We start from the raw sequence: 14,506 nt of genomic DNA on the forward strand, positions 1-14,506 counted from the left end.
ACACTTATTCAAAGCATTTCAAGTCTAAACAATATTATTATACTATAATCATTCAAAACCATATAGCAACTTACCATCCCAAAAAGGGAACTCATTTCAACTATAAAACAATTAGCAAGTTATAACCATGTCATGACATAAATTCTCACATATATATCCATAAATGGCATTACATCATCACATGTCTAGTGTATCTTCACATATACTCATCAAATCATTAAACCAACATAAGAATCAAATTCACCTTTTTCTCCACAAGCATTGAGATACCATCTAATCTAAGTAATAACATCTAAAAGACCATCGGACAAGAAAACATAAGGGAGAGATCATATAGAGTTAAGTTCTATGGCATGACATGAGAATAGTGAAAAAGGAAAACTCTATCATCCTATAGCCTCTCGCTCATAGATGTGTTGCAGGTCATCACCGATTAACAAGACTATCACGACCGAGGTCTAGACCCTAGTTGAAACCGACATCGTTGACCTCTCAGAGGTTGCAGACAAGCCTACATACGTCATCATTACACCATATAGGTTAATTTTAGCGGAAAATTTGAAACTTTTGTTTCTTTGAAGTATAGATAGACTTCATAGTAAGAATTGCATTATATCACATTAGTTCACAACAACCATCTAATAATAAGATATTCAAATGAAGGATATAGTTCATTACTATATAAATATAATGTTGCCAAAATGGCACCAATACGACGTCATGAAAATAAGTTAGAAAAAAACGCTAGTGGAACACCCTCCACTAACTCATGCCTACGTCTAAGCTTAAATATAAGAGACAAGCATCCTCGAAAGCATGAGGGCATAACAAGGACGGATGAATGCTCCACATCCGGATAGCATCAGCGTAGTCTCATAAGCTCTAGCGTCCACCTACACCTGCACCTAAAAGTAAAGGGTTTTATGGAATTAGTGCACACTTGTACGAAGTATGGGTGTATGCAAGTACACACCAAGGACATGCATTATTAAGACGAGATCTCTCCTAACGATATGAATTCTTGAAATCCAAGTCAGGTCGACTTGCCAAATCAAATTAGGAAAGTTATGATATGAGAGTAATATGCATCACTATTCTTTTCATATTGCACAATGCACATAACAAACCTCATTTAGCACATACATATGTCATATATCATTCGTTTGTATGTGACACCTTTGAATCATGAATGTAATATTAGGAATTCCCAAATGAGGGTTCAACATATGAGACCTCAACTAGGGAGCCTTCTGTAGCAAACATAGAGTATACTTTATTTATTCATATGTACTACCTTTTTTCATTCATTTATATACCTAGGATGTTGTTTATGACTCTTTTTAGGTTCAGTGTGCAATGACAAAGAATGACCTAGTGTAATTACTTGAGTCTAGTTCCCCTCTTGATTATCCTATCCAAACACCTTAGGTATCATTCATTTCATAGTGTGCATTACATGAGGCTAGCCTCAGTCTTTCTTTGGAAATTTAACTTTAACCGACGTAGATCAAGTGAGGTCCATAAAATCCAGTGTCTACCCTACACCTAATAGAGGTGGAATCATCGGCCAAAGTGAAACCAAAAGATGCTAGCACTCATAGGGAATTGAGCCCTGCTAGATCCCTATGTTAGCTGCATAGGTTCAAAGACTAGGAGATATAAGGAGACCCATACCCTCCTAAATGGACAGTCTCATCTCATGAGATTTACACAAACCTCTGCCTTTCAAAAAGAAGGAATCACGACTCATAGCTAGCTTATCGGTGCTCCGTATAAAGTTCCATTACAGTCATCTCACACATCATAGAAGCTGGCTTCTAGCATGAGGGCATCATTTCTCATTAGATGATTGCTCATCTCATCATTAGTATTAAGTGTATATTAATCTCAATACATTCATTAGAGTGTTTCTTAGAGACTGGTCTCTTTATTATTTTTACGCTCTCATAGGTGAGTACGTTTTTGGTAACAATTATTAGGCTCATTTGAGATTGATCTCGTCTTTCATATTAGCCTCTTATCATGATGTTAACACATTCATTAACTTTAGCATAATATCTCTTTGTATTACTCACCCCATTACGTGAATGTTCATCTCATCATATGCCAATGTACTTGATTTAGTTTATTTCACACTCTTACTTAATCCTCTTGGGATTACATCATTTCATCATATACATCTTATGTTCACTTACTTTTAAATGTATGCTGGACTTATGAGCCCATACATACAAGCCATAAGGCAACATTCATAATTCGTCTAAGTGACTTATACTTATCCAAGATTATATGGTACAAGACTTATGCATCTTGTAAATATGCCAAGGTCTCAATTTCGATTCCCATAGGATGCATATTAAATATTTAATCACGTAAGACTTATGTATCAATAAAGAATTTTACAAGAAAACCCGATTTCAAATCCCTTGAGCAACACTTAGTATCATATTTAATTTGTTTTGGCTTACATTTTCGGCTTGGGGACCCGATGTCGATCCCCAATGCCCACACTTCTTTTTTTTTCTTTTCTTTCCTCTCTATTTTCGTTTGAGATCAAGAGGATGTGGGATCTATCCCCCACAACCTCATTTTATTTTCTTTAATTTATATAACTTCTGTCACCTATCTGAGGGGTTGTGGGTTCGATCCCCACACTCCCTATTTAATTTTGATTTCCCTTTTTCTTTAGTTTCTTCACCCAACCTTACCCCATTTCGAATCCCCCTCACCTCACATTAAATATTAATTTTTTCAACAGCCTACATATAGTAAGGTCTCTGGTTCAATCCTTAATGACCTCACATATTTTAAAATGATTTTTAAATCTCCAATTCCTCAAGTTACATAACCGAACCAAATTTCCAGCAATTTGAAAATTTGATTATGTTTTCCAGTCCAATTTCTCAACATTTTATACGTTATATTGTAGGACAATTTGAAGAGCATTTCGTATATTTTTAGGTGCATATTTGTGGTTGCATTTAGTCAAGAGTTTTCACTCAATTCAACAACATCACACCTCATATGAACATCACGATTTTTTACAAGCATTTGCACATAAAATACAAGGATTCAACATGCCTTTTTCACACTTCAATTTGTGATTCGAGTTACGGCCTACACAATGCACACACATACTTTAGCACATAACTTCGAAAAGACATAATTATCTGTCACATAAATCCGAACATACATACATGAACATAATCATCATGAAGACATGTTACATCCCTAATTTCTACCAGCAAACATACCCAACCTACTACAATCGATGGGAGCTAGTGACAAGGACATGCAACGGGGAAACATTACTAATTTTCGAATCAGAATTCACTGAAATCTTAGGGGTCTCTAGGGAAAAGTACCAAGAGGAAGAAAACCCATACATTTTGTCGATCAATACCCTCCAAACCTTCTCCAATGGACAGAAAACTACCACAACACCAAAGACTCACAACCAAACTTAAAGCACCACTTGTCAAGAACAATGTTTTTACATTTCGTTTTTAGTTTAGTTTTTCTTTTGAGTTTTAGCGTTAAATTTTTTCAAGAGTGATGAACTTTTGATTTTTCCCCTTTACTGATAATGAATCATGAGAATGAGAGTGGAGAATCATGAGAATGAGAGTGGAGAATCATGAGAATGAGAGTGGAGAGATGTTATAGTAAGCTTAGGAGTAGGAGTTTTAGGTAAGGACTTAGTCTAACTAGGAATCTTTGTTATTTTAAATAAATATGATTTTCTAAGGCTTAAGTTACAAGGCTAAAATTAATTTACTTAAATCACATAATTAAATACAAATTAATTCAAATTAAATATTGCTTCCACCAAGGATCGAACCTAGGTGAATCCCTTCTCGCAAAAATGAGTCAATTTGGGTCAACCCTACCTTAATTGTCCACTCCTTATATTAATTAATTAATTAATTAAATATTTAGGGTTATCTCAATACTACCCTTAGCCTGGAAAAGACCATTTTACCTCTAGACCCTCCAAACCTAAGAATACCCCTTTCAAGTCTGGTTAAAATTCATCTGGGTGAATCTCTTCGATTCGGGTGCCCTACATGGATGAACCCAACCTTGCCTAGCTCAACTAACTAACCAAGGTGGTTGACTTTGATGGTGCATAATTTCTGAGGTCTTGTTACACGCGGATCAAGCCGTGTGAACCCGGTCTAATCTAGGCATTCTAGGTACCCTTATGCATTACTTAGCATAGTCATTTTAGGGTTGTTACAAAGACTCTACTAGACGTGGAAATATGAGATTTTGGACCCTAAAACCACTTTTATAAACTCATGCTTTGATACCACGTTTGTCACGACCTGGGAGCACCCCCTAGAAGTAACATGGCGTACTTGGCCTCTCGGAGGTCTTATCCAAGCCCATAGTAATCATTCATTGCATTTTCATAGGTAAATTTAGTGGAAAATTTAAAACTTTCATAGCACATCATATGCTAAAATCATCACTTCCATTAATTTAAAAATAACATGAGTACATCGTTAGACTCTAAGTCTCTTTTCCATCTTCGACTCAACATCATTAGAGTATAATAGGGACACGACTCTTACACATACAATAATAACTATGTTTTTACATAACTTTGGATAAAACATAACATAGGAAACCTTTGAAGTTAAGGATCATTTTTTCCTTGATCTTGGGAAACACATATCAAGCCCTTCCCTTTAGAGACATTCTTTTAGCATCCATAACCTACACTTTGTGTAAAAAGGTGAAGAAGAATAGTGTTAGTACAAGAGTGCACTAAGTATGGTTACCATGCAATAACATACATTTATAGAGGACATTTGCTTAGAAAATCATGCATCATAAGTTTTAGTCAAAACATCATAAAACTTGACACAATAATCATCATAAAACTCACACACTTCATATAAACATGTACAATGGTCATAACATCACATAAAGCCATATATTGTATTTAAGGCACACTTAGAATTTCATTCACAATAACCTTCTTATACCTTAACTCCTTAAATTCCCAAGTAACCCTCTAGTGATACTTGGTGCAATGTATGAATAGTATCCCATTCCACTACCCACACTCAAGCATCACCTTAAGGTCACCAAGGTAAACATTCACATAACCATCATTTACTTAAAAACATAGGCATTCATAGGAACATAGCATATCCTAAGACACCTACTCCTCATATGAACCAACATGTTCCGTGAACCACATATAAGAATCACTCAAGGCCACATGCAAGTCAACACTACCAACTACATAATAATAGGTAATAGACAACAATTACATACTTTGACTTCATTTCATATAGACATCACATGACCTTACTCATAATCCCAATCTAAGCCTACTAGTGAAATGTATATGTGAGGTCCCAAACCTCACACATACTTACTAAACTCACAAAGAGACTACAAGCCTATCAGTTAGTTCATACATTAATTATTACAAGTATAGTCAACTACATACATATGTAGGACCTTCATCATATGACAAGTAAGACAAACATAATGCATATTCAAGGTGAGACCATCATCATATAGACTAAATAGGACTCATACTATGAATATTAACATACAATTCGGTAAATAACATAATACCATGCATAAAAGACATATACATAGTGATATACATGTGGAACACCTTCCCAGAATTCCCTTCAAGAGTTACTTGTGCAATGCATAAGTAAAGTCTCATACCCTCACCTACACTAAGAAACTTCCCTTAGATTATTCTAGTTAGGGATACTTACTTTTATTCTATTGTCCATTTTAAGTTAGAGAAATCCTAAACTTAACCGAAAATAAGACCATGTAAGCCAAACAAGGAATTTCGGTGTGATACACTCACACCAAGAGAGACTATCTTACTTGCCAAGGTAAGACATGAATATCATGCTAGCATATTAGGTGATATCACTTGTTAGGTCCTATCGGGCAACATAGTTATGGAAACTTTGAGACATATACGAAATCCCTCTTTATGCCAATTGAGGCATTGTAGTTATCCACCTCGTGAGGACTATGGTGAACAAGCTTTCCCACATTGGGAAAGGGCATCCCTTATATTCAAGTTCACTCTGTGCTAAGCTAAGTTGCCTTTATTGAAAGTCTTTGTTAACTTTACTTCATGAAAAAGGGTTTAGGAGGTTTAACTCCTCATATGCTTACCTCATATGTTATAGATGATAATGCCCTTTCATCAACCAAAATCATGTGAGAAAACCTTTCACATGGACACAACATCTTCAAGCATAATCTAGTTTAGAGTACAATCGAGAATACCATTTAAAAGACTCCCTCTTTACTAGATTATCATACATGTATCATAGATATGCTTCATGAGTGTGTATGCATATATATATATGAGAAAACCTTTCATATAAATAGTCTTGACCAACACATGTTCATACTTCACTTTATTCATGCATAAGTATATAAGTGTACCTATATGAGCAACCCTTTCATATATAACCATTTAGACACTACACATATTCATACTGCATCATATCATTTACTTTCATGTTCATAGCTTAATCATGCATTCATATTCATGTACATGGAGTAATCACCCTAGGAACTATTCTATCAAGGTAGACATGTGCAATGTATAGGCAAAATCCCATACCATTGTCTACAATAGTACACCTATGAAGTTATCCTATTAAAGATACATAACATATTTCATGGACATATATTTTACATGCATAGTAGTAGACAGTGCATATGAGAATTATCCTTTCATTAGACAACATGAACCTATACTACCTATAAGGTTGCATCAGGTATGAGGTGTGTACATTAGTCAACACATCACATTGATGTATCAAATATCTTATGACCACTATTCCTATTCAAGCATAGACCACACACCACATAATATCATAGGAGACAAGACAACTTCAACATTTGCATTCTAGACTCCTAACATTTGCTAAGATCATACATTCTTCTAGGGGTACATAGGTAGGGGTCATACAACATTAAGACTTCATTAATGGATGAACCTAAACCACACCTAACCCTAACAACTTCAATCAATTGACATCACATCATCAATGTAACATAGATCATGAATTAACTTTGGAGACTAGGCATTTAACTCTACATTGAATGATCATCATAAACACACATTCATAATACAATTTCCTTCAAGGACATGATCAGATCACATAGATAATCACAATGAAGTAAACACCTCCACCATAATTGAAACATACCACACAATGCTAGACAAGGCCAATTCAACTAGCAATTCTATAGAGAAGTAGAATAAATATGGAAAACTTACAATTTTTCAAGCTTTGATCATCATTTATCAATACTCATAATTCATCAATAATTCATATTTTGGAAAGTATCTAAAATTACATAGACATAATAAAATCATGCCTCAACCATCATAGGATCAAGATCACATTATGTACACGACATCATCAATTCTATAAAAAGTGGAAGAATATATGTCTAACTTACCAAATCTCCAAACTTTGATCCACATTGATCAATTACCAATAATTCATAAGCAATTAGCAAGGAAAACATTAGCCATAGATACATTAACATGATCAAATTCACAATCTAACAACATTTAAATAGGATGACATCACCCATAATATAGGCTAAACTAAGAAGTTGGGAGGAACACGGATTCATAATGAAATTGGATTTAAAACATCATTGTAAACAGTAGCTGATCCATAATTCATCATAACATTATTTTAAAATCGTTTTGAGAAGGAACCCATGGCTAGATTGAAAGATTGAAGATTTGATCATGAAATCTCATTGAAAATCTTAAAGAAACTCTGTACATGAGATTTATCTAAATATGAAGGATCACCATACCTCATTATACGATAAAACTACAAAAATTTGATGAAGATTCCATGGAAATCCTATCTACAAGTTGTTCTTGAGCTTCATCTATAATGGATGTTCTAGAAAGATTTTGTTTTGAGAGGGAAGTCTAATATGAATTGGAATGGGGTTTTCATGTTATTAACTAACTTAATATACCTAAAATACATAAAATAATCATCCATTGTAATTTAGGAACGTGGGGTGAATTTATCATTCCCTCTTTTAATGAAACAATGCGTGTAGGCAGAGGGCAGGCTGCATAGATGGAAGACACTTGACGGGGTGTAGAATGGACGATGGCTCGTCCTGCTGCGCCGTCGTTTGTAACTGCAGCTCCTTATTTCGAAGTTGAACTACGCAATCGACCGGACGTACCCAAGCGCACGGGGCGTGAATTTCTAGCTCATCAATTTACACTACTAAGACAATGTCTAAGCCTTATTTTGGGTCCCTGCATGGACCCCTTGGGTGTTCCTTGGGGAGTCATGCCCTAACGTTTCCAATGTAAATACACGCGTATTAAATTTAGGGACCTTCTCTATCAATTTCAGCTAAAATGAACACATAACACATGCCAAGGTACACAAAGACAAACATGCACGTCTCAAGGATAAGTTTCAAACGTCATCGGACGTTCTTGGACTCTTTGACCTCCAAATCACTTCAAGTCAAATATGCATACTATAAAACACTTCTTTATCATTTTAATAAGTTTTTGAGGAAAATGTGAGGCTATAGGTACCTTAATTTTGAGGGAGCCTACATTTAGATTAGCAAATCAGAATTAACAAAAGCGGAAAATGAAAGAAAAGAACTACATAAGTCGATAAAACCTACTTTGTCTTCTTATGAAACTGAATCTCCTCAGGCACCAAAGGTTGCATATTAGTTCCTCCCAAAATAAAATGGATTAACTATTAAGGAAGTAGTGGTACCTCAAAATTTAATAATTTCAAGGAACTCTAACTACAACAACAAATCACACATACAGACATAATTGATGGGTTTTTTTTTTGATAAATATGTGCAGAAGAAGGGAAGAATTTGATAAAGAAGAATGAGAGATGGCTCTCTATTAATATCAAAAAAGAGTAAAGGTCAAAACCCATTAGAAACAAGACAACCTTTAAGAAAGGTCACAACAATTTGGATAAGGCACAACCCTTTGAATGGTCAAAACCATTTAGAAAGGACACAAACTTTCATAAAAGTCACAACCCTTTAAGAGAGTAACAAGACTTTCTTTCCTGTTCACACCTTTAAAACCACTACTAGCAACCAACAAAAGCAAGAAATCTTAAAATAAAGGTTTTTACGTTACGAAAGCAAGTTAAACAACTAAAGACAAGGTTTCATTACTAAATAAGGATTAAATAACTAAGTAACAATGTGCAAAAAAACCTATTTTAAAAATTTCAATGTATTAGAAAAATAATAATATCCAACCAACATAATCTCTAATGAAATAAATAGTAACTAAAACAATATCTAACTCTGAAATAGTGGACATAGACCAAGGGAAGTTCCTTGGCAGCCAAAACAATCTGGCTCAACATTGAACTCGGAAAAATCATTGATCTACTATGCGAGGGTTGTGAAGAGTTGCGTGAAGATGCCCTGTACAAAACAAAAATAAGAGCAAGTACAAAATCAGTACACAACCACATTGTACTAGTAGTATCACACAGCTATCACACTAGTGCAACATAAACAAGTCAATTAAACCTTACAATCACATATATATATATACATATATATATATATACACATATATATATATATGTATATATCTATATATATGTATATATATATATGTATATATATATATATATGTATATATATATATATGTACATATATATATATATACATATATATATATATATATATATATACATATATATATATATATATATATATACATATATATATATATATATATATATACATATATATATATATATATATATATACATATATATATATATATATATATATACATATATATATATATATATATATATACATATATATATATATATATATATATACATATATATATATATATATATATATACATATATATATATATATATATATATACATATATATATATATATATATATATACATATATATATATATATATATATATACATATATATATATATATATATATATACATATATATATATATATATATATATACATATATATATATATATATATATATACATATATATATATATATATATATATACATATATATATATATATATATATATACATATATATATATATATATATATATACATATATATATATATATATATATATACATATATATATATATATATATATATACATATATATATATATATATATATATACATATATATATATATATATATATATACATATATATATATATATATATATATACATATATATATATATATATATATATACATATATATATATATATATATATATACATATATATATATATATATATATATACATATATATATATATATATATATATACATATATATATATATATATATATATACATATATATATATATATATATATATACATATATATATATATATATATATATACATATATATATATATATATATATATACATATATATATATATATATATATATACATATATATATATATATATATATATACATATATATATATATATATATATATACATATATATATATATATATATATATACATATATATATATATATATATATATACATATATATATATATATATATATATACATATATATATATATATATATATATACATATATATATATATATATATATATACATATATATATATATATATATATATACATATATATATATATATATATATATACATATATATATATATATATATATATACATATATATATATATATATATATATACATATATATATATATATATATATATACATATATATATATATATATATATATACATATATATATATATATATATATATACATATATATATATATATATATATATACATATATATATATATATATATATATACATATATATATATATATATATATATACATATATATATATATATATATATATACATATATATATATATATATATATATACATATATATATATATATATATATATACATATATATATATATATATATATATACATATATATATATATATATATATATACATATATATATATATATATATATATACATATATATATATATATATATATATACATATATATATATATATATATATATACATATATATATATATATATATATATACATATATATATATATATATATATATACATATATATATATATATATATATATACATATATATATATATATATATATATACATATATATATATATATATATATATACATATATATATATATATATATATATACATATATATATATATATATATATATACATATATATATATATATATATATATACATATATATATATATATATATATATACATATATATATATATATATATATATACATATATATATATATATATATATATACATATATATATATATATATATATATACATATATATATATATATATATATATACATATATATATATATATATATATATACATATATATATATATATATATATATACATATATATATATATATATATATATACATATATATATATATATATATATATACATATATATATATATATATATATATACATATATATATATATATATATATATACATATATATATATATATATATATATACATATATATATATATATATATATATACATATATATATATATATATATATATACATATATATATATATATATATATATACATATATATATATATATATATATATACATATATATATATATATATATATATACATATATATATATATATATATATATACATATATATATATATATATATATATACATATATATATATATATATATATATACATATATATATATATATATATATATACATATATATATATATATATATATATACATATATATATATATATATATATATACATATATATATATATATATATATATACATATATATATATATATATATATATACATATATATATATATATATATATATACATATATATATATATATATATATATACATATATATATATATATATATATATACATATATATATATATATATATATATACATATATATATATATATATATATATACATATATATATATATATATATATATACATATATATATATATATATATATATACATATATATATATATATATATATATACATATATATATATATATATATATATACATATATATATATATATATATATATACATATATATATATATATATATATATACATATATATATATATATATATATATACATATATATATATATATATATATATACATATATATATATATATATATATATACATATATATATATATATATATATATACATATATATATATATATATATATATACATATATATATATATATATATATATACATATATATATATATACATATATATATATATACATATATATATATATATATATACACATTTCACATGTTTTCACGTAGTTGGTGCTCTTACAGAACCCAATGTTAACTTGTTAGTTTGCCAGAACATGGCAATCCGATCCTATTTTATAGCAGAACGTGGAAATTCGATTTAATTTTATGCTGGAAAGTTGAAATTAGATCCAAGTTAGCTTGCCAAAACGTGGCAAGCTAATCCCCAATCAGACACCATAATCAAAATTACAAGTACAATATCAATGATCATACATTAGTTCATGATTCCATTGTAATGACAATTACACATCGCATTTTCAATGTCTATGATCAACATTACAACATGCATATATAAGCAAGTGTCACAATGAAGCAAGACAAGAATATACCAGATATCATAGAATCACAACCATCACCTATCTCAAAATTTGCTTCATACTCTTGACAACTTGATCCTTCCCTTTCCAGATTCATTCCGCTTGCTCTTGGTCTACAATCTACAATTTACATACGAAAATTAAGAAGGAAACACTAAATTCCCAGAAAACTCATAATATAAGAACCCTAGTTCAAAACCTATGATACTAACTAGTCAATTAAGGTGAATTACACCATAGGATTCTTCAATAAATCCTTCCCCATCAATATTGACTCATTTTAGAACATTGTTCATATCGCAAAAATGAGTTTGGGGAGTAAAAGATTGTAAGACCTCAAAAATGACTTAGGTGAAGCTAGATCCTAAAGGGACATCGTAGTGGTATAAGGTCCTAAAAAGGTTTAAAATGTTGGTTTGAGGCAGTGTCTGAGAGTTAAGGTGCATTAGAAGTCAAACGTCAAGGGACGACCAAGACGTGCAACGATTAAGTGACCTATGTTCCTCATATGTGGTTTTATGTTTTTATGTGTGATTCATGAGGCTATGAGGTTATTAAATTATTTATTATCGTGTATATAGGAAGTGTTTCAAGTTTCATGATGTTTGGAGGTCAAACGTCCTAGAAAATCTATGATATTCGAAAGGTTTGCCTTGAGATGACCTTGTGTGTCTATGTATGTTTCCTCGAGTTTTACATGTTTTTTTATGAAACTCATGTGGTAGGTCCTAAACTCGTATTCGAGAATATTCGGGGTGGAAATATCTGGGTACGACTCTATGTAGGACCCGCAAGGGGCCGTAAAGGAGGACCCCAACATTAGATTTCAACACTGCTAGGCAGTGGCCAAACGATGGCCCAATCGAAGCCCAGTCGACCAGGAAATAGTCTGTAGATGGGTCTCATCGATGGATCAAAGTTTCCTGCAGGTTGAGGAGTCTCTGAAGCAACCCACGAGATCCCCATCGACGGTACGTGGGTGAGACCACGGACCGTCGATGGGTCTTTGTGTTTTCTCCAAGCTTTATATTAACTTGAGGGGTGAAGTTGTAAATTCAACCCAAGTATTATTAAATGTGAGGACGGTTGTTTTGATTGTTTATGGGTTCTGAGAGTATATAAGTCATTAAACTCTCATTATAACCCTAGCATTTAAATCAAAACATATTCCCTCCAAAAGTTTCTCCGAAAATCTCCATGTGAGTTCAAAGAGAGTATGGAGATTGAAGATCGGTCTTCAATGGAGTTTATTATTCAATTATCTTTGGATTTTTTAAATAAGGTAAGAGACTTCTTCATATAAGGCTTTCTATCACCTTAGAGCCAATTTAAAAGATGATTTTCAAAGATTTCAAAAAGATGAAAAAGTCCAATTTCTTCTCTAAGTCTTGGGTTCTTGCATAAATGGGTTTCAAACGTTTATATATGAATAAATTGATGTATAATTGATGTTTTCCAATGAAATTCTCCATGAAACCTTGATCTTCTTAAATCTCTAAATTTCACTAAAATATGGGTGAATTGATTATGCTTCTATATTCATGAATTCATGTGTAGGTTGTTATAAGATTTTGATTCATGTATATATTATGTATGTTTGGTGTATAGGCTGTTTCAATTTTATTAATTGAATA

The sequence above is a fragment of the Solanum pennellii genome, chromosome 12 (assembly GCF_001406875.1).
Source record: "Solanum pennellii chromosome 12, SPENNV200".
Taxonomy (NCBI): domain Eukaryota; kingdom Viridiplantae; phylum Streptophyta; class Magnoliopsida; order Solanales; family Solanaceae; genus Solanum; species Solanum pennellii.